The sequence below is a fragment of the Leucopleurus acutus genome (genome assembly GCF_964270905.1).
Source record: "Leucopleurus acutus genome assembly, chromosome: 21".
In the NCBI taxonomy this organism is placed as follows: Eukaryota; Metazoa; Chordata; class Mammalia; order Artiodactyla; family Delphinidae; genus Leucopleurus; species Leucopleurus acutus.
Genome location: NC_139163.1, coordinates 640,942 through 662,864, shown reverse-complemented (window position 1 = coordinate 662,864; position 21,923 = coordinate 640,942). Strand labels below are relative to the sequence as shown.

Below are 21,923 nucleotides of genomic sequence, written 5' to 3'. Positions count from 1 at the left end.
GGGGAAATGAATTAATGAATGAGGGAATGAAAGAACAGTTAAGTCACAAGACCCCGCGTTTTAAACGGCAGCCGTGTCTTCCTTCTTTCTTAGATGCTTTATCCTCAGAAGGGGAGTCTGGGGTCAGAGGAGCCCCGGATTCCCCCCAGCCACATAAGGATTCTATATCGGAATGACTTCCCCAAAGTTTTCCAACAGCGGAGTCCCAGAGGAGAAGTTTTAAGAATTGGAAGAAGTCAAGCTCATTCTTTCCTAAGGTCTCTGTCATTACTGTCCCCTCTGACTGGAACATTGGCCCCCCAGTTTCTCCTGGCAGCTCCTGATCGTCAGTTAGGTCTCAGCTCAAATGGAACCCCCAGGGCTCTCCCCGCAGGCCACCAGCCGGGGCCCCTTTGCCCTGTTTCCTCATGGGTCTCTGGGATTCTGGTATGCGTTCACTCCCTGTTGATCTGAGCCCCTCACGAGCGTGTGCTCCACTGGGGCAGGAACACGAGCGTGTGCTCCACTGGGGCAGGAACTTTCTGTTCTTGGCCGAGTCCCTGAGGGCCTGGGACAGGGAGTGGCAGACAGTAGCTCTCCCCGTGCATTAAGTGAATCAATAAATGAATGAATATTTCCATGATTGGTGGCGCGTAAGAGACCTGGCCTATGCATAAGGACTGAATCATCTTTTCATCTGTAACTTACTATTATAATTTTAGACAATGGGGATGATAGTCTTAGGAAAATTATTTAAAGTGGTTTTTTTTGTTGTTTGTTTGTATGTTTGTTTTGCGGTACGCGGGCTTCTCACTGTTGTGGCCTCTCCCGCTGCGGAGCACAGGCTCCGGACGCGCAGGCTCAGCGGCCATGGCTCACGGGCCCAGCTGCTCCGCGGCACGTGGGATCTTCCTGGACCAGGGCACGAACACGTGTCCCCTGCATCGGCAGGCGGACTCTCAACCACTGCGCCACCAGGGAAGCCCCTAAGGTGTTTTTCAAATGCAAACACACGTAATTTTTCTCCTTCTCTTCTTTATTCACTTACATACTCTAGTGACTCTCACTGATATCTGAGCCTTTTTATGCCAGAAACAAACAAGAGAAAAGAGAGACAGAGAGAAAGGGCTGAGATCATAATTTTTGAACAGCTCTTTCTTCTAGATAAATGCTCCCTCTGTGGAAAAAAACAAAATCTTTCTGAGACTATTCTAAGATATGTGTCGTTTGAAAAAACCTTGATTATACTTTCGTGTAATATTACAACTGCTGCTCCTTTCAATGTTCAATTTGTTGAATCTTTCCATTATTAGTAAATTATATTTTGCTAGTTTCTAAAAATCGGCAAAGGCTTATTACAGTACTGCAGTCTAACATTTAGTATGCTGGAAAACCTTTGATATTTGTATCATACAAATAAGTTGTTTCCTCAAGAGTGAAGTTTATCTGGGAGAAAAAAAAACAATGATTGACTCTGGAGTTTCTCCTAGATAGAGACCTAGTTGAAAATTTTACACCAAATAGAGACCGAAACAGGGGAGGAAAAAAATAGCATTGCTGACACTTCAAATGAAGTAAGGAGGAAGGACAGTAACATCTAATTTTTTGCTTGTTGCTTTTAGTAATATTATATCCCAAATAATCACTGAAAGGCTGTAAGAGAAGAAATAATTCCACATATATGATTACAAAGAACCCCCCCCCCCGCCAAATTGATGAATAACTAATTTCAAAGTGTAAATGCTATTTTCAAAGTGTAAAATAGGGTAATTAATTTTAGATCTCTTGACACATTTGGGCTTTCTAAAATGAAACTTATCGGAAAAATACATTCAGAAGAAATTTCACAAAACAACATTAATTAAAATGGTTGGGAAAAAAACATCAGTGTAATAACAGTTGGAGAGAATGCAACTGAAGAAAACTAGGGTAGCATTTCTTGCTTTGCTCATAACTTCATTGAGAGAAAGTTCGTGGAGGAAAAAAAAGGATCCTGGCCTTTGCCTTAAACTCATCATTTAATAAGACCCTGGTCGTCGCCAGCCACCAAGAAATTGCAAAGTGAGAGTCGCTTCACGCACAGGCACCAACTCTAAGTTCAGGACTATACATGGGCCTCTTGTGCCGGGCCTGTCGTGTCATGGGCATCAACTGGGACCAACCGAGATGCCAGAAGTAACCGTGGATTAAAAGCTACGATCGTAGCAGCAGAAGCACGCTCGCCACATTCCTTAAATACCTGCTCCGACTCTCATCAGAACCTCTGTCTTATCTGGATTAATCCTTTTCTGGCTCACTTTGATCCCAGTCCCCGGTGGGACCCTCAGACGCTGAATAAATTGTGAAGCTGTGGTGTCAGGATTAAAGATAAAAGGGGCGATGGAGTCCGTGTCATGAGCATACTGATCTCAGAGTGAAAATGCCTCCGTTTTCTCCAAGTTATCTCATGTGGACTTTGAACAGATGGACGATTACCAGCATTTCCGACAGCCCTCCTTGGGGGGCCGGGCCCTGGGAGGGCAGCAAAGGGCAGGCTGGAGCCAGGGTTCTCCCTTTGTGGCATTCTCCCTGGGGCCAGTGTCACGGGTTTCCCTCTGTAGGAATAGAGCCTGGAGTAGAGGTGCCGTAAATACCATATTCAGTGCAGCTCAGTCACCTATTAGTTTGCCTATTTGTTGCATGAATGCCACGTTATGTGGCTTTGAAACCAGACCCCTTTATATCCCTCAGATTTGGCCTCTGAGCCCCGTAAGTGCTATTGCATTTTTACTACCTCTCTTACACTATTATTCTACGGGCCTTCATTCAGTGCTTCCTCCTTTGAAGCCCACTTCCCATCACCATTTAGCAACCTCAAGATCATCCCCTGGCATTCTTTGAGGCTTTGGGCATCTGGTTTGAAGATTTTCTTTCCATGCAGTTCCCTTAATCTGCCTCCGTCCTTGGTGATTGAATACGGAAGCAGAAATCTCATCCCTGGAGGGCTGGAATCTTCACAAGACTAGTGGTGGCTGCGCTCCAATTTACTACTGGGTATTTGGTGCTCAGCTCATAAGAGACACTCGATAAATATTTGTTGACTCAGTTAAGTATCCAAACACTTTGATCTCTTCTAACAGCTTTCTTTCCCATTTCTGATAACGCTGCCTTCTAATTTGCTAAGACGTGAGAGGCCATCATACATTGACTCCGTTTCTTTCTTCTTTACCAAAGGAAGCATCTTCACCTATTCTGTTCAGTGCTGCTCCATCTTCCTTCGCCCTGTGTGGGATTCCTTTTCCTTCCTTGGGATCCTTGCTTTGTCAATCCTTCTTCCACTATCATACCTTCAGTAGCTTCCTTTTCTCTTTCTTTTCCTTGTCAAGTTATAAAATGCACACATCTCAACCATCTTTTTCCTTTTATTGAAGTATAGTTGATTTACAATGTGTACCAATCTCTGCTGTACAGCAAAGTGACTCAGTTTGACAGATACGTACATTCTTTTTTCAGTATTCTTTTCCATTATGGTTTATCCCAGGAGATGGATATAGTTCCCTGTGCTCTACAGTAGGACCTTGTTGTTTATCCATTCTAAATGCAATAGTTTGCATCTACCAACCCCAAGTCAACCATCCTTTTTAAAACATGCCTTCAGCACTGCCTCCCCCTGAAACAAGGATCTCGTTCCCTTTATAGCAGCATTCTAGAAAGAATAGCATATACTCCATTACTGGATTATCCCATTAAAATCACACCTCCTCCTCTGCCGAAATGACTCTCAAAGGTCAGCAGTGACTTCCTAATTTCTAAAGCCAGTGGTCTCTTTTCAGTCCCAATCTAGTATTTTTCCATTGTTGGCCCCTCGCCTTTTCCATCAGTTTGCCTTCTTAAAACTTTCTTGGTTCTCCTGCCTGACCACTCTCTCGGAATCCTACCCTGGGTCTGCACACCCATCATCCAGGTGAGCGAGGATGGTAGCTTGTACTGGGGTAGTAGTTACGGGAGATGGAGGAAAGGGGCTGGTTGAAGAACTATTTAGGTGATAAAATTGACAAGAGTTGGTGACGTATGAGAAGGAAAGAGGAAAGCAGGCAAAGGAAAGCAGGCAAGCAAGAGAAGCCCGAGGTTTTGAACTTGCATGACTGGACGGTGGTGTCATTCACTGAGACGGGAAGAACTCCGAATAGATTGTGTGGAGGAAGGTACCCTGAATTCACCCTGACAGTTGCCGAGTTTGAGATTTCTTTGAGGTGTCCAGGAAGATATGTCAGGTAGGCCTTTAGCTAGGTCTGCAGTCAGGACGAGCATTCTGAACGAAGGATAAACTAAATTGCTGAGTCATCTGGAGACAGGCGGGCACCGAGGACACGGACGGCGCCGTCCAGAGCAAGAGGAGAGGGTGAAAGAGGGGACGATTGAGCCTTGAAAACTGGAGTGCTGGAGGCCAAGACAGGACTCGGGAGGAGCCTGAGAACAAGGAGCCAAGGCGTGGGAGGAAAACGGGATGTGGTGGAGCTTGGAAGCCAAGGGAAAAAGGGCTCGAGATGGTTTAAAACGGAGGAGACGTCAAAAGTATTGTTAACTAATTCCTAATTTTTATTTATTTATTTTTTGCGGTACGCGGGCCTCTCACTGCTGTGGCCTCTCCCGTTGCGGAGCACAGGCTCCGGACGCGCAGGCTCAGCAGCCATGGCTCACGGGCCCAGCCGCTCCGCGGCACGTGGGATCCTCCCGGACCGGGCCACGAACCCGTGTCCCCTGCATCGGCAGGCGGACTCTCAACCACTGCGCCACCAGGGAAGCCCCATTAATTCCTAATTTTACATTGTGTAAAAATGTAAAGTTGATATTCACATCAGCAAAATCTTTTAAAATGGTTGCCCGTTGATGTCAGATATTGTTTTTCTTTTTATTACTGAGGTTCCAGAACTTAGATAAGGAAAGCAGAGAAAGCAGCCACCATGGCTGACTGTCTCTCCCTCTCAAGAAGGAAATCGTGTGTCTTTTCTGTTATAATACAGAACCGAGGGCAGTAGAGCATTCCGGTGATCGAGACGATCCAAGCATAACTGTAGCTGGTTTGCTTTGGGCTGACTGAACTTTAAGCATCTCTTTTTTAATTTTTTTATCTTGACCGACGGAATTGTTTGAAGCAGCTGTACACGTTGGAACATTCACAGCTACTCATTATGAGGGTTTATGATGCCAGCCACTGTTCTTTCCATTTAGACGCACTTATTTACATGGCCTCCAGGTTAACTAATTTGTATCTGCTTTCCATTCTGTGATTGTAAAATATGTAAGCGCTGGCCAGTGGCCTGCCTCCCAGACTGACGGAGGATATGAAGAGGACGACAGGGTATCCTGGAATCCGGGGCTCACAAGCCCCGCACTCCAGCGGTCCTGGAACCCCACTGCCCCTGTAAGGGGGGCTGAGTAACCGCCATGGTGCTTAACGCAGGTAGAGAAGACCAATTTCTGTGCAGCCTAACAACATGTAAACTCTTTAGGAAAACTTTACTACTTCACAGTTTGCTGAGAGGTCGCAAATATCACTTTACTTCTCACGTTAATGTACCTTCTTGCAAATCAAGTCATGTTGACTTTAGTAACCGCGCTCGATGTATTAACCGCGCTCGATGTCGTTTGTATTCGAATTAAATTCACAGGCATCTTGCGTTTCTCCACAAAATTCAATCGCCAGAATCGCTTTCTATTTTAATGTCAGCCTCCATAATCAACAAATGCCTTTAATCCCCTTAAAGGGTGGGATGCTTCTGAGTGTTTGGGGAACCAGCCAAAGGCTTCAGAACCATTTAAAAAAATAAAATAAAACGAGCCATCAACTTTTACACTGTTGTTCGTTTAATGAGTAGAGGTCAGTGGCTCTGGGGATATTGACAGTCCGTGACATGCTGAAATCATTCTCTTTTTACCCAGAAATGGATCAGGGGATGAGTTTACTTAATCGGTGGACTTTGTTCCCAAAAACTGTTTCAAGGAACAGACACAGTTGTTTCCAGCAGCAAAGTTCTCTTGAGAAACGAAAGCCCAGCACCTTTGCTCCGTCTCACGTGTTGTAGCATCCTCCAGCTGCGTTCAGAAGAGTGAAGAGCCAGTGGAAAGGAATTGATCCGATCTTCATTTCTCTGTCGATGTTTCTTTGTGTCACACATTGCTTTTCAGGTGGTCCCCAGAGTAAATCACACATTTTTATTGGGGGTGTAAATTTTGTTTTGATTTCCCAGGCCGTACTTTTCTTTAAATTCGGTCACAACTTCTAACTGAAAGCAGGGCAGTGGCCCAGTTTATTTCTCCGTTTAGCAAGTGTGGTCTTTTGAACTGTGGCAATGCACATGTTATTTAGGCTCTTTAGATGAATGTGACAGCTGTGGTCCCTGCTAGAGTCTATCTGAAGCAGGTATCTGAGGATGTCGGTATGTGATGTGTTCACAGGACAGAACACTTTCTCTGTTCCGGGGCCCAGCCAGGCCCAGGAGAAAGGAAGCAGAGGCTGCTGTTTTGATGTCAACACTGAATTGGCTTTAGGACTCTAAGATGCTTTCTTAACATTTCTGTCATTAATCAGTGAAAACCAGTAGAATAATAACTGTCCTCATTGATTTTAGAGATTTGTGATGGTTCATAAATCCAAGAATTCGGGAAAAGCAGTTTCTAATTTCTGTTCAGTACCAATATAACATTTTATGAAGGGAGCTCCTCTGAATACGTACTCTGTAGTTAGCAGTGACTCCTTTCCATGTGTGCCCTCCCTCATTCTACAAAGAACAGCAAATATCATGAGAGCTAACTTGTCTCTCCTGTTGAACAAACAGAGGCAGTAAGAGCTATAGCAGAGGGCAGCACCTATGGGCACGTGTTTTTCATAAATGGCCTGAAATGAGGTCCCTAGAAGTTGTCGCATGGACACACTGCAGACGTCTTAGGCGTCAACGAATTGTTTAACCCCAGGGTCACCACCATCGGTGGCAGCCCCAAGGTGTAGGAAGAGAAAGAATTAGGGAAGACAGAGGAAGATGAGAAGGAAGAGGAGGGAGACGGGGAGGAAAAGGGGAAGAGAGAGAAAAGCAGAACAGTGCTTATGGATCAGACTTACGGCATAGCCTGTCTTAACTCCCTAGAATAACATTTTAGATACAGTTAAGTCGACACAGTACACGGCCAGCTTGTGAAAGGGTACACAAGGTGGAAATATATTTGTTTTCCAGGACGTTTATGGCGCGGTTATCAAAGTCCTCGCTGACAGGAGGTGGGTAAAGAGAACTGTGCTGGATGATCAGAAGCAGAATCCAGCTGGGGTGGTGGGCTACGTCGAACAATGCTAGTCCTCCTTGTAAAATTCAGCAGCGCAGTCCCGTCATGTAAGAAGGCGTCTCATCCACATGTGAAAAAGACATAGTTCTGTTGACCTCAGACAGTTAGAGTAACCAAATGTGGACTGACTGTCAGGAAAACTTGCGCGATCGTGACTGTATTCATAAGAAAATATGGCAACGTGGACCCATATAGGATCCAGAGCACGGACGTTCCCTCCTGCCCTCTCTTCTTTCCACTTGCCGTGCACTGTTCTAGGCTCCGGCAGTGTAAGAATGAACTTGCTTTCTAGGGAGGAAACCGCCAATCAGTAAGTAAGCAAATAAGCAGATAAGTTTAGATGCTGGTGTCAAACTGAAAATAAAAGAGATTTAAGATAGTGACTGGAGAGAGAGAAGTCAGTTTAGTTAGGATCGTGAGGGATGCCTCTCGGGGTGGGGGTGGGGGTTGATTTGTACATTGCAGATTGAAGGATGGGAAGGAACCAGACATTCGAGAAGCTATGGGAAGACACAGAGATGGGCAAATGTAAAGCGTTTTTTTAAAAAATCGTGTTTTGAAGAAAGGAAAGCATCAGCTGGGATCTAGTGAACAAGGAGACCATGGTTAGGTGGGATGTTGGGGAAAAAAAGACAGTGGATTTCACTGTGTGCTCATCAGAGCTGAAGTAGTTCAGCAAGAATCGACCCATAAAGGTGAACACAAAAATGGTGAGAAGTTTGTTTTTAAAGCCATATGGAAATAGCAAAAGGAACTGCAGAGAATTATTTCTAAAATGAGGACTTTGGGGAGAAGAGCCCCGGAAAACGTCTTTAAGCATCTGAGAAGCGTTTTATTGCAAGGGCTGCACGGTGGGCGCTCCACAGAGGAGCTCTCAGGCCCTGGGATGGGGGCCATCGTAGGGCAGAAGTCCGAGCGCTTCGCAGGACGGACTCGAACCATTAGCCTCTTGTCCAGAAGCCTGTCCACCTCGCAACGCTGTCAGTGTCTAGTCACAGAGTGCTGTCAGGCAAGAATAGACAGAAGACGTTTAAGGCCGGTGACCACTATTCTACCTACGTACGTCATCACTCTAACATGGTACCTGGCAGGTGATACGTAGCAAATATTTGTTAAAAGAATGAACAAGTAAAATACAGCAGAAATTGGTCCAAGGATTGATCTAGGTGACCTCTAAGAACATACCTTAATTCTATAACTTTATAATTCTGTGGCATGAGTAAAGTCACAATGATCTTCAATACTTAAACAAAAAAAAATTATTGGGGAAGATAATTGTTAACTTTGGTGAAAAGCCTTTTAAAAATAACTTCTCAAACTGTAACAAATGCACTGTTGCCCTTTCAGCCCTCACAGCCACCTAATGCAAACTCTCCTGTGATTCCTAAAGCACTAGTCATACCACTGCTGTTTGGTAATAACACAGAAAATATTATTTAACTCACAGGGGATTTTTCTGGCCTTTACATATGGGGTTTTGAAAGTTGATCTAAAATGTATCATTTCTAATTGCCTTTAGACTTTCAAGCACATATGAAACAAATTTCATTATTTTCTTCATGATATTTCAGTTAATATTTGCTTTTAAATTTACTGTCACCTTTTTTTAAAGTATAATTTCAATAGTCTTAGCCTAAATATCAAAGGAAAAAACCATCGAAAGTCTTAGATTAGTTTCAAAATTCAGAGTATAAAAATGTTGACATGCAACTCTTATTATACATTGATCAAAGACATTATTACAGCATATTCTTTCATTTAAGGTGATTCTTCTGATGTGTAGCCCCAATCATTCTGATCTCTGCTGAAAAGTGATGACATGGGATATTTTTATTAAACATAGATCTACTAAGTTGGATAATCTAAGTAGATAGTTAAATATACCCAGGACCTGAAATAAGCTTGCGTATACGAAGCCTTGATTTATGAAAGTGGCTGAGACTCAGCCAGTAAGAATATAATTTAAAAATAGCATCTGCGCCAAATGGATTACAGAGGAAATCGTGGTGGTCGTGGTAGGCGGAGTTTGAGGGCTTGGGATAGAACACAGCAGCTAAAGATCTCTGCTCGTACAGAGTTCCTTGTAACTACTAAAGGTCGCAAATGAGGTGATGAATGAGTTATTCATTACAGTCATAGGTACCTGTTAACACTTTATAGTTTACAAAGTTACCTTCACAAACCGTTATTACCTTTAAGCTTCCCCCGAAAACCCGTGGAAAAGTTATAAAATAATACTAATAATAGTAATACAATAATATGACTAACATATTGAGTGTTTACCATGTGTCAGGCACTCCTCTAAAAACCTGACATGCATTAACCCCTTTGATGTTTACAACAACCTGTGCGATAGGTATCATTATCCCCATTTTGCAGATGAAGAAGTTGAGACACAGAGAAATGAAGTCACTTGCTTAGAACTACACAGCTAATCACGGCGGATCCCGTGCCCTGGTCCCCTGCACCGCGGCTGCAGAAACGGAAGCGATGAGGCCATGCACTGGCCCAGGTCACACAGCCACATGGAAATTGAATTTAGGTTTTCTGACTTCAAGGCCGTGCTTTTCTCAGCGGCCCACAGCTGTCTGGCACCGAGCCGTAACGCCGTTGTATTAATTAGCGAGCCTTTGCTGAGTTATGCTGTGATGACAAACACCACCACCATCTTGTGGCTTGCAACCACGAAGTTTTCTTTTTTTACTCGCACTCCATGAGTTGCAGGGGTCGACTGGGCTCCACTCTCTGTTGTTTTCATGCCAGAAGGAGAAGCCCTTATCTCAGACGTGGCTGCTGTCGTGGCAGTGAGGAAGAGTAACGGCGGACCGTGCAATGGCTCCCAAAGCTTCTGCTTGAGCACAGACTGCACCACTTCTGCTCACATCTTGGCCAAAGCACGTCGTACAACCAACGGGACAAGAAATGTCCACCTCCCCCTGCGAGGGCACCAAGGAGGGGCCCTGTAGGATGAGTCTGATAGAAAAGAGTTGCAAATATTTTGAGCAATTATTATCTATTTTTTATGAAGACGTTTAGTTAGCTTTTAAAACTAATTTATTTGCAAACTACTATGTGCCTGGCACTGTTCTAGTCCTTTTTCAAGTGTAACATCTTTTATTTTACCCAACCCTCTTGGCTTTAGCATCCCCATTTTATAGATGAGGAAATGGAATAGAAACAGAAAAGTCGCCTAACTTGCCTAAGGTGACACAATTCTTAGAGGACAGAGTCAGGTTTTAAACCCAGGTTTTCCTTTTCCAAACCTCACACTTTCCACTTCAGTATGCTTCCTGTCTGTAGGGAAATTGCTAACGAATTTGGTTCAGGTTTGGACCATCGAAGTGACTATTTTGTAAATTTGAAAAACTCTTGTCTGGGAAGGATTACCAGCTAGTAGAGTAAAACCTAAACCATCTGTAACCTATACGGCAATCAGTCATCCCAGCTGGGTTTTCCAGGTTACTGAACCTTTTAAAATAAGGACTTTTATACTTCTGCTGACTGAAAAAAATACACATTTGTAGCAATTTTTACGTAGTCCACAGGGTATTAGATGTGGGATGATTAATTGGTAATGTTTGCTACATCAGCTCTCTCACTTAATGCCACCAGGAATTTTAATGGTGCAACATTTTCAGATGGGTGTAAACATCTGTTATGCAAACAAGGATTTGTTTACATCTGATTGCCTCAAAATATCTAAGGGCTCCTAAAACACAGAAGCAGATTTGCTCAGGGTGATGGGGACTTTTTCCAGCAAATCAGAGTTTCTTCTTGATGTCCTTGGCCGCAAAGATATTTTCATCTGAAGGATCCATGGCCTTAATTAAATGGCTGCATTTTGGGGTCTGGATTTCCAGGGGAACCTGTTTGGGAACTAAAAAAGCCCTTCCACTTAGAAAGTCATCCTGGGAAGTTGTCTTTCACTGTAAAAATGGAAGGGTGTGGGGAGACAATGAAATTACTCTTATGCTTTCCCGTACTAGGTGGGCCTTCCTTTCTCGTATAATTAGAGTCCGCTTTTTACAACTCTGAATTTAAGATATAAAATAAGGTGGTTGGTAGTTTAGTAATCACTAGAATTCTGTTTTTCCCCAAAGGCATAAGTTTCGTCTTCCTTAATGGCAGAAACCTGTTTATGTTCATGATGTGTGCCAACATTGTTTATGTCTTACACGTAAAGGTACTGTCTCAAACTCTGAGTTAAGGTGTGTACTGAACATAAAATTCTTGGTCACCGTGAATGAAATCTCTCAACTACAGTGACTTCTTTTGTTCATTTCGGTCCATTAATTTGAATAGCTGCGTGTGAATTAAAATATGCGATTGCTGATCATGTCCCATGCCCCGATGAGTCCATTGCTCTTAATTATTTAAGTATAGACACAACTTTCCTTTATTATGCTCCTTCTAAGTTCAACAGATATGAAGTGCAAAGCTTTTAAGACCTCTAAAATCTCTCCGTCAGATCAGATGTATACTGCTATGAGAGTAGAAATTGCCTTCGTGGCTGTTTGGAAAGGAAAAAAAAACTAAATAACAACGTGATTTAGTCTGCAGTTGGCAAATCAGCATACTTAAGATACATGAATATTAAAATCAAGAATGCAGTAAACAGAACTACTGACTTTCTATTTATCAAGCAGCTGACTTTTAAATATTTTTCCACTAAAATTTTCTTTTTTCTTTTTTTTTTTAATTTTCTTCATAGACGTTCAAAGTTCCTTATATTGTTATTTTTCAAGATCACTGTTAGGTAGAGGCTTATTCTACTCATAGAATTCACCTGCCTACTTACATTGGCGTAATTATTACAAAAAGGCTCTGGGATAGCTTTTGGCTCAGGACTTTAGTTGAGACATTTTATACGTAAAATGACACCTGGCTAACAAAAGGAGGCGAAGTGGCATCTATTCGGTGTCTATTAAGTGCCAGGAACTTTACTCTGTGTCTCATTTAGCCACATTGCAAAAGTCCTTTAGATTGGGAACAATAGGTACGGGTTTTTTTTTTTTTTGAAAGACAAGGAGACCCAGGTTCTTGTAGGTTAGATGTCTGCCCAAAGTCACAGAATTTAGAGAGTAAGAATTTGGACCCAGATTCCTGTGTGTCAAAATCCTTGGCTGTACTCCCTGATCAGCACTTCCTCCAGACATGATACCACCTTAGGAAAGATGAAGTGATCTTTTTTCAGGAAATAAAGCCCTTGATCTCTCTTGTATCACATATTTTATTTTAGGTTTTAACACAGCCTGTGGACAGCCCCAAACACTGTCTTCTTGCGGAAACATTTTTCCCAGTTAGAATTATACAGAGAAGTTGATGGGATTATTCAAAATTTCTCATGTTTCAGGCAAAGTAGGCCATTCTATATTGAAAGCATAATTCCAGTATCTTAGACAAAGAAACATTTTCTTTGCTATAAACAACTTGAGGTTTTCCGTACAATACTTGTCTTCGTAAGTTGCCTTCCGTCCTCTTCTCCCTGCAACCTTCGGGCTCTCTGAAAAGTAAATGATATTGTCTTTTAAAATTGAAGCAAACTTTTAATTTTTTAAGATTAGTCACTGTCATCTCATCTGTTTTGGTTGAACAAAGTTAATACTTAAAAGAGGGAGTAAAGATGGTGTGACATTTGCTTCAAAATTGAGATACTAAATGTCACAAACCAAGTCAATGGCTTTCTAAAAAATACAGTTTATAGCAAAGAGTAAACTTTTCTGAAAAAAAAAACAAACCCACTTTTATTGAAATGACAATTCGCTTGACTGACTTTCAAACTGATGTGTAAATATTGTACATTTTTCTTTGCTTTTGGTCCATCTACCTCTGTTTCCGTGAGTCTAACTACAATCTCATTGCTAGGACCTTCCAGTGACTCTTTTTTGAACCGTTCTCTCTTATTCTCTTCCTATATGGAAAAGGAGGTTTGCATTATTGGGTTGTGGTAGACGTCAGTTTCTTGATGCCAAAACCTGTTCTGTCTGGTGGAGCATGTTATCTCAATGAGAGAAAAAAAACAAGACTTAATGCCTTTAGGTAAAGTTTACATGTAAATTATGAAACAAAGGATTGTGCTAAAAAAAGATCAGGTCTGTGCAGGCTGGATAAAGACAAGGCTGGATTTTGGAGGGTTTCTACGGCTCTCGGGTGACCCTGTGAGCCGTGCCACCTTCAGCTTTTCCGTGTTCCTCTCTCTTTTGAGAGCCATTTTTTGGGTAGTTATTGAAGCTTTAAAACATGATAGAAAAGAAATTCTCATTTAAATTTTTTTAAAGCGAATAAGGTAAGAATATTTCACCAGAATATCAGTCGACTTAAAAACCGAATTGGAAAGTCATTCTTTCAGGGTTTGGCGCTCTTTGAGTTTGGATGCCTTGAGGAAGGCTGGGGTATTTCTAATCCTTTCGGGTCTTTATAAGCAGCAGAACGCTTTGGTTAACAGAGGAGAATCTCCCTCATTTCGGGAGATGTGACACTGCAAATCGTCACTTGTTTGAAGTGCAGATTCTTTTCATTCAAACATATTAAACTGGACGAATTCGACGTGTGTAAAAAGGCTTTTATTCCTTTGGTCACAACCTGTTATTTTCTTTAACTTATGGCTTTTAGTTATCGTGTAGTGTTTGCGTCCTCCGCTTCAGATTTCCGAAGACATGTAAATAAAACATCCAACCAGTAGTGAAGATACTATACCAAAACATCAATACCCATTGCCATGAGGAAGCAAGAGTGAGACTGTATAGTCAGCAAAAAACAGTGAACTACGCACTCTGGGTTCTGGGATTGTTTACACACTGTATGCGTATATTTCAGTTTGTGCAGAGACGCAGTCTGTCTCTAAGGCAATTCAGTCAGTACTCACTGAACGAAAGATTGAATACTTTCTGAAAAATTGGAAACTATCTCGAAATTTGAATGCAGGGCAAAGGAACCAGTTTTGACCCTACTCTTCGGGAGTCGTATATGATTTAAATGTGAGAGCTTAATTTTTGTGCCAGTTGGCAAGGATGACAGCCTCTGGGACCCCCTTGCTTTCCCCATCTGCGTGTTGGCCAGATCTAAGCTCTCCTAAGACAGTTTGAGTCCACAGGAGCTCCATCAAGCCATCGTCATAGCGCGCCCCCAAAGCACGAACCTCGTAAACGTCTTCAAACGTTTCATAGAAGAGCTTGTTAACTGTGTTTAGGAAGAAAGCTGGTCGACAGGGGAAGAAAGAGCTTATTACTATTATTTCTTTTTATTTTTTAATTGAAGTATAGTTGATTTACAATGTTGTTTTAGTTTCAGGTGTACAGCAAAGTGATTCAGATATATATATATATATATATATATATGTATTCATTTTCAGATTCTTTTCCATTATAGGTTATTAAAAGATATTGAATACAGTTCCCTGTGCTGTACAGTAGGTCCTTGCTGGTTATCTATTTTACATACGGTAGTGTGTTTATGTTAATCCCAAACTCCTAGTTTACTGCCCCTCCTTCCCCCTTGGTAACCATAAGTTTGTTTCCTGTGTCTGTGGGTCTATTTCTGTTTTGTACATAAGTTCATTTTTTTTTGACTCCACATATAAGTGATATATGATATTTGTCTTTCTCTGTCTGACTTACTTCACTTAGTATGATAATCTCCAGGTCCATCCATGTTGCTGCAAATGGCGTTATTTCATTATTTTTTGGGACTAATACTTTATTGTATAAATACACCACATCTTCTTTATCCATTCCTCTGTCATTGGACATTTAGGCTGTTTCCACGTCTTGGCTATTGTAAATAGTGCTGCAGTGAACATTGGGGTGCATGTATCTTTTGAATTATGGTTTTCTCTGGATATATGCCCAGGAGTGGGATTGCTGGGTCATATGGTAGAAAAGAGCTTATAATTATAAAGTAATTAACCTAGGACCTGCACAAGGGCCTGATCCTGCCTTTATGTTACTCACCTGGCATTATACTGGGAAAGAAGTGAAATCAAAACTTGCAGAGAATTGTGTATTTTATACTTTTCACTAGACATTCTGAGGTTCCAGAATTACCGGCATCTCAGGCAAGGGTTTTAGCAAGTGCCTGACAGTCAGCAGCTGGGTGGGGGATTAGCGTGGAGCTCTCCTGACTCCCCAGGAAGCAGGTCTTCTGACGGAGAGCCGTGAGTGTAGCCTGAGGGCAGGGCGCAGCGGCCAGAGGGATTTCTCCCTGGAGGTGCTTGCCCTGCCGGAACTGGGTTTATATGTTTGGGGGAGGCGATGGGTCCAGAGAGTTGGGCTGATCAGACTAATTCTTTCACTGCCAGTTCTAAAATCGGGCTCTATGTTGTTGCTACTTTTTCCCCCGTAAATGATGAGACTGAAGTACTGAAAGGTTGTAGTCTAAAAACGTCGGTATATTTAACCTGTGCTGCACCGTGGCCTGACTCCACGTACCCTGAAGTCCTCTGTGTCCTCTTCTTTGTTCTTTCTAGGCCGTTCTGTCACTTAATTTATGCCTTTAGAACACGTGCGTTTCAGGGCCCTCGCAGCCCCCATTAAAGGCCTATTGAGTGTTCTGGGCACCCCCCCCCCCCCCCCCGGCTCTGGCCGCTCTGCGCGTCACTCGGACATACATGTCAGTTCCGGTTCTCCCGTAAATGACGGGGAAACCGACGCTTCTTCCCTTGTAGGGCTTATTGCGGTTATTGTGGTAACTGTAAATAATTCCAACCCAAAGTGTATAAGAATAAACTGCATGAGCTAATTGTCTTTTTCCCCTTTGGCCATAGCTATAAAGAAGAATGGACCAAATTAGAATATATTACGGGTTCCTTTGCAGCCCGTCTTAAGTGGGGGGCTATTTCCATGTAAGGTGTGAGTGGCAGGTGACATCCTACTGAGGAGACTTCCTTTGGAACTCGTGAAACTGCCCGATCGCGTACTGAAGCTGGTGACCACATGGGAAACTATATATAATAGCAGTTAAAAGTTTTTGAGCGTACATTTGCTGCTATATCCTGTAGATAAAACTTCAAAATGAAAATGCATTCATCTACTTCTTAAGAGCCTTCAACTCTCAACATTTTAGTATATTGCCCATGAAGAACCTCGACACCAGTATTTTGAAGGCAACACTGGTTTATAACATTATGTAAGTTTCATGTGTACAAATTATATTTCTACTTCTGTTTACACTACAGCCTGCTGACCGCCAAGAATTTAGTTTCCATCTGTCACGTACAGTGACCCCTTTACCCATTCCCCTGCCCTGCCCCCAGTGTCCCTCTGGTAACCACTACTCTGTTTTCCTGTGTCTGTGTGTTTTTTCAACACCAGTTTTTCCGGGTTAGTAACATAATCCCCTGTAATTTTGCTTTCCTACTTTTCTCTTGTAAAGTGGCCTTTGGCCTTTGATTCCCTTGTCTAAAGGAAGACCATAGCATTGCAATGATAGATTTTATTTCAGATGTTTATTTAAAAAGTCTTAGGAATTTTGATATTCTTGTTTCCAGATAGAAAATGATTTTAGCGACTATTGGAACATTTCCATTTGTAATATAGCCCAAGAGAAAGCCAAATGAAATGGAAATGGTTATAGGCCAAATTCTGTTGGATTATTATTTTTTTAGCTTACTCTTTTCTTGTTTCAAACACTGCTTAAAAATATATATATATATATATATATATATATATATATATATACACACACACACACACACATATATAGATATAAAAGCTACCCACTGCTGTACCATTTTCTTCTCTCAGCTTCACACGGAACTCTCTTAGAGTAGAAACGGTGTCAAAACAGGTTCTGAATGTATTCTGTATTTAAGAGTTACCTGCAGTTTGCAGCTACCATTGGGCGTCATGGCTATTATATTTAGCAGCTCTCAAACCTTAGTGAGCAGCACAGTCACTTGAAGGGATGGTTGAAGGTGCCGGTCCCACCTCAGACTCATTTACCAGGTGGGGACTGGACCTCAAGAGTTTGCATTTGTAACGTGTTCCCAGGCAATGTTGAGCCCCTTGATCTGGGACTAGCCTTTGAGACGTAATGTCTGCATTCAGATGTGTGTGTGTGTGTGTGTGTGTGTGTGTGTGTGTATTTATATATATATATATATATATATATATATATATATATTTTGCAAGTTGCACAGTGATGCGGTGGCAGCCACACCCACGGACCGGATCATGATTGTCCTCCAAACCTTAGAGGACGCGGTAGATAATGACTGTTTGGAAGGGGCAGCGCCAGTAACCCCTCTGAAACAATCAGTCTGTTGGGAGAAAGCAAAGTGACAAGAGTGAATTCAGAGAACGTAGCATTTGACGTGACAAAAGTGGGAGCGTCGAGAGGACGTGGTGTACCGCCCAGCGACACTGGCTGTGGTGTGCTGCCCAGCGACACTGGCCGTGGTGTACTGCCCGGCGACACTGGCCGTGGTATGCTGCCCGGCGACACTGGCCGTGGTGTACTGCCCGGCGACACTGGCCATGGTGTACTGCCCAGCGACACTGGCCAAGGGTGCATTTCCGTGCCTTTCACTGATTTGCAGGAGCACCGGGTGAGTTGTGATTGGCAAAGAAAGATGTGCAGCCACCAGGGCAAAAAGGAGCAGCTTTGGATTTCCAGTGGATACGATCTTGTTTAATTGCAGCCCTCGGAGATGGGTGTTAGTACCCTCATTATACTGATGAGAGACTTAGATTCAGAGAAAACACATAATTGCATAAGGTCATAAAGCTATTATATGATAGAAGCGAGGTACAGAACTATTCATCTGGTCCCCAAACTGCTCCCCTTTATACAGTGTCTAACCTGGTGGACATGGAACAAGGCTTTACCAATTATACGGTGCTCCATGGCCCAGCCACCAGTACATTTTATTGCCAACTTAATTGTTTTTCCTACGTGAGCAACATAGTATATCCTGACTGTAGAATATGTGCAGAATTCAGGAGTATGTAGTCTAAATGTATAAAGGATAGATGTACATAGTACATAGTATATACATATACTATATGAAAGATACAGTCCATAAATAAATGTATGAAGGATAGAGAATAACGTATATACAGTGTTGTATATGCTTCCAGCCCTTCTGTGCGTTTACAAACGTGTGCGCACACGGGTACTTGGAGGGAAATTCTCCTCCGTGTATTATTCTGGTTCCCGGGGCTTATTACTGAATCGAGTGGTGAATATGCTGGTTGCTAAACGTCACCAAGTACTTAATAGGAAATATTTTAAGTGATTTATAATGACTTCTTTAGACAATTGATAACTCGTATCCAACAGGAATCCTCACGGGGAAAAACAGATTTAACGTTTGTATCTCACAACTGTGAAAAGAACAGTGCCAGTACAAATGCTCACGGCATGTTTCATCTGTGTACCCAGTGACCACATACTTTCAATCGCTTAGTGTGTGTAAGAAAGCCATTTCCCCCTCAAAAAATAAAGCCAGAAAAACTGGCCAAGGGCTCATTTGCAATTCAAAGAAAAGGGTATTGTTATGTGAGAAGACAGAATAAGATATTTTCATTGCTTTCTGAGTTTCAGCTTGTTCCTTGTAACTGTGCATGTGTTATAGACTTTAATCCCACCGTGGAAAAAGCCGATCTTTGAGTTTTATAACCATGTTACAAAATCTTTTTTTTGTAAAAGACCATGCAAGGACTACCTAGTAAACTAATGTCAGGCTTTTAGAGAGGTAGTTCTAACAGAAGGCAACCATTCCTCACCTCTTCTCAGTGAGCGTTTGTGACATAAACATCAGTCTGCGAGGGACAAAGCTTTGGTTGTTTGGAAAGGACTCCAGAAACTCGGCATTGAAACACGTAGTAACTTCAAGGTTGTATTGAAAAGGCTGTTTTTGCAGGGCTGTGCTTCTTGTTTAGCTGGCTTTGGATTTATTTTGGAGGATAACAAACAGCTTTTAAATGTCTTAGTAATCAGATAAGGCAGATACCTTTGTCTGTGAAGCTACTTATATTTTGCACCTTTCAATGGCGCTCCAAGCTAGAAGATGGCAAAGAAATGTTTGAGAAGCATGAAACCCAGTAGGAGCAGAGCTGCCTGTGAAGTGGGTGTTGTGTGTGTTCAGATTCCGGCGATCCTGGCTATTAGGATAAGGTCATCAGATCTGACTATGATACTCGCTTCTACGGATAATTTACGGAATATTTCAGGGAGCCACTTCCAAATTTTTAAAAGTTGCTTTTATGAATATTTTAAGAGTTATTTTTTAAGAGTTCCTCTTTCCTACTACGTTGACTGGTAATATGAAAAAGGCAGGCAAATCAATGTTAAAACAAGCAGCTATATACAGTCACTTTGACAACCCAGTATAATAAATTTGTAGCCTGCTAAAGAGTGTTAAGATGTTATAGGAATTATATTATTGGGACTCTACTGTAATAACAGCTCTTTAAAAATACTCTTGTTTGGTTGTTTTCTGATTTTACCTCCAACTCTGAAATGGTTCTGTTAAAAAAAAAAATCATACTTTTCAAATAAAAGTTATTTCTTATCTACAGGGCTACTCTTTGAGTGTAGCTTTCACACTAACAAATGAGCAAATTATTCTTACATATTATCTGTAACATAGAAAATCAAATCAAGATGCTGAACTCAAAATATAGTATTGATAACCCTAAAAAATGATCAGTTACTGGACCACGATGGTTATCCTGATGCCAGGAAATAGTATATGAAATGTGCTATCTGGAGCTTAATTCATGTATTTTTAAAATATTCACTTATTCAGTAATGAATCGAGTATATACCAAAGTTCTAGGCACTGATCTGAACATTCAATATTGCAAGCTAGTAAGTTGTACAGTAAAGTTCTGCGTATTTGTCAAACAAAACCTTTCAGAACTCCAGCACAGGATTGAATGTTACCCTTCAGAGAATCATCACCTTCGGGAGGCTGACGGCCGTCCCAGCCTCGTGACGGTGACAGTCTTCTCTGTCACAGCCAGGCGATGTGACCTGTAGAACTCCCTCTAATGAGTGTAACCACCCATTGTTTGCATCTCGGTGTTTTCAGTTAGACATCGTCTTCATTTGACTTAACTCTAAACTTTTAGGTTTTTCAAATAACGTATTTACTTTTAAAGAATGATGACTTTTATCAAAGAGAATAGGAAAAGTAAGAGAATATAGTATCGGCTTTTGAACTTGAAAGATGTGTTCCAAAGAAGGCCACAGTAAGAGCAGAGTACTGTCCCGGTTGGGGTCGGACCCCACCACGATCCTTCAGTGGCAGCGCTCCCACTCTCCTGGTCCCAGGGTGCAGGTATGTTGGTTTAAACATCAGATCGTTACCTAAGGTGCGTAATTCCGTACGTGCCATCACATCACATGTTCCAACTCTCCTGCATGTGCACTTCCTTATCACGAGGGGTTGCTTCAGCCAGCCCTCCATCAAGGCCAGAGGAAAGGCTCATTTGAGAAACTCCACAGTTGATTTTGAGGATCCCCAGATGGTTCTAATCACTTAACCCTTTTCCAAGTAAAAGCTGCCAACGTCACAAGCCAACCACCTGCTACTATCTTGGAATCAGTGTATCCTTTGTAAGAAAAGAGGGGAGGCACGAGCACCCCACTTCCGGGCGATGGATACGTGTGAGGATAAATAATGAAGACTTGCATTTCTTACATCAGTTAAGCACCATATCTGGTAATCTCCTGGCTCCATGGCATGGGTAATAACTAAATGACACTAAATGAAATGTAAAGGGTTTAATTAGGAAATTCTCTTCAGATGCCACAAGCTATTTACTTACTCTGTGGAGAGTGCATATACTCAAATTTTACTGCCCTTTATTCTAATTCAAAGAATTCACAATATTAACACAGAGGTCTTGAAATAAACAAAGTTTGGTGGTGCTATTTGTTTTCACAGGCTTGAGAGGTTATCGTTACCTTCATGTGCGTGTGAGCATATTACAGTGTTTGTCTTTTTCTGTGAGTAAGGGATCAGAGCACTGCTGGGCACCATTGCAGTGGCGTGTGGCCGCCGTGACTCGCTAAATCCTGAAGGGGGTTCAGACATCGGCACGGGCCAGAAAAGACCGTCGAGGACGGGGAAGTGAAGGGAAATGATTTATTTTCACAAAGTATAAATGGCAAAGTACCAGGACAGTTGACAAAGGGAAAGTAGGAGAAAATTGGTGCACGGCAGTTACTCTGTAAATGCTGTTGAATGATTAAAGGAATGAGTGAGTGAATGAACTCGAGGTTCATTGAGAGGAGATATCAGCAGAGGTGCCTGGAACGAGACCCCCGCAGCTCAGGCCCTCTCGCCTCGTAGATGGGAAATGACACAGACCTCCACCACCGTCTCCTGTTTGCCTCTCTGCTCTTTCCGCATCTAAGGTTTAAAACTAAGGGAGACCGATCCTTGAAAAACGAAACTGAAGGCAACCTCGAAGATTGATCCATACCCTTCTCTAGGGAAAAGTACACCCAAGCTGTTTTACTTAAGTTTAAATATACAAATGGGTGCATGAGTTAATGAGTGAGTAACTTGGGGACCAGGGTAGAAGGACATTCACAGCGGCCCCCGACTCACACTCCAAATCCGCACTTTCAGCAAATGCTCGTGTCGAGTCCAACCTGTTCAGCTCAGCTCTGCTTAC

At 42.2% G+C, this 21,923-nt stretch overlaps 1 protein-coding gene across 1 annotated transcript in view; it reads left to right on the top strand.

Annotated features, from left to right (window-relative positions):
• The window catches only part of LOC309977502 (teneurin-3-like), a gene marked incomplete at its 3' end in the record, with an annotated part of 201,209 nt that overhangs the window by 99,520 nt on the left and 79,766 nt on the right, over positions 1 to 21,923 (top strand). The gene's annotated exons all lie outside the window — the stretch shown is intronic.